We start from the raw sequence: 228 nt of genomic DNA on the forward strand, positions 1-228 counted from the left end.
ACTCATGTAAACCCTAGGAGCTAGTTTATTATAAATAGAACATTTGTCTATTGTATTAGATATCTTTGATCACTTTAGGTCTTTGATCATTCGGTCTTGTGACCACAAGGGGGCTGGCCATTCGGCCATGCCTGAACCTTTTACTTATGTATTTTCGATGGTGGAGTTTCCGCACACCATAGATTAAGGGTGTGGAGCTCTACTGTACCTCAAGTATTAATGCAATTC

The sequence above is a fragment of the Arachis duranensis genome, chromosome 4 (genome assembly GCF_000817695.3).
Source record: "Arachis duranensis cultivar V14167 chromosome 4, aradu.V14167.gnm2.J7QH, whole genome shotgun sequence".
In the NCBI taxonomy this organism is placed as follows: domain Eukaryota; kingdom Viridiplantae; phylum Streptophyta; class Magnoliopsida; order Fabales; family Fabaceae; genus Arachis; species Arachis duranensis.